Genomic DNA, 1,020 nt, shown 5'->3' with positions numbered 1-1,020 from the left:
TATTTTTTGTTTTAGTGTTTTACGGCGCTCGCGCCTGCATACGGTCATATGAGCGCGCGGGACACTTTAAACATAAGCAGTTTCGTAGGAGTTCATCTTGAACTTTTACCGGGCGGCAGCCGAAGCCTACCTTTATCGATTTTGGAAGACCAAGGGATCTTTAATGTGCGCTACTTGCACACGGGACCTCCGAGACATTGATGCTAAGTTTGTATTAAGTTTTACGGTTTAAATTTAGTTTAACTTTGACTTTGAGTAGATCTATTGAGAAGCACATACACCGACACAATAACGGTCATTTAATGCTGGGGAAAAGTAAGACTTACAGATATAAATGACAGAAGGAAAGCAAAGAAGTAGGACCCACCAGCGGCGCCCACCAACCACTCGCGTCTATTTTAGGTAAGTGTTTTAGTCAGCATTTTACGGCGCTTGCAACACAATTAGGTCATAAGAGAGTCAAAGATTAAAAGCACAATTAGGTCATACAAGTGTCGAAGTGTTACTAGAGTGACATGCACAAAAAAGAGGAGAGATGAGCACAATAGATTTGTTATAGGAAGAGGGAAGAAACCACACCATAGCACCCGCTAACCACCCAATTGTTATGAGATTTTTACGGCACACAAATAGGTCATATAAGTGCCGAAGATTAGAGATAGTAGTGTACTAATAAAAATAATAAAAAGGGAGGCGAATAATTGTCTGAGTGCATGGAAGCATATCGACATAATAATGGTCATTAACTTAATGCTGTGGAAAAAAATACAGACAGGCAGGAAAAAAAATAAGTTTTGGTACAAGTTTTATGGCACTTGAGAACCAAGAAGGAAACATAAGTGCCGAAGATTAGAGATGTTAAAGGAGAGTAAAAAAAAAACACAAACAAGAAGGAGGAGAGATGAGGACGACTATAGAAGTTTGATATGAGAGGAGCGAACCACACCAGAGCATCCGCCAACCACCCGCAGGTGATCGTTAGGGCAAGTTGGACAGTAAGAACACAAACAACAAGTCCCC

The 1,020-nt window shown here is 40.8% G+C and overlaps 1 protein-coding gene across 1 annotated transcript in view; it reads right to left on the bottom strand.

Moving 5' to 3' along the window:
• LOC101863040 (neurobeachin) overlaps window positions 1-1,020 on the bottom strand; it is a gene marked incomplete at its 3' end in the record, with an annotated part of 33,217 nt that overhangs the window by 757 nt on the left and 31,440 nt on the right.

This window comes from Aplysia californica, unplaced genomic scaffold (assembly GCF_000002075.1).
Source record: "Aplysia californica isolate F4 #8 unplaced genomic scaffold, AplCal3.0 scaffold00364, whole genome shotgun sequence".
Lineage (NCBI taxonomy): Eukaryota > Metazoa > Mollusca > Gastropoda > Aplysiida > Aplysiidae > Aplysia > Aplysia californica.
The sequence above is the reverse complement of the archived record's forward strand: the minus strand, read 5'-3'. Positions and strand labels throughout refer to the sequence as shown.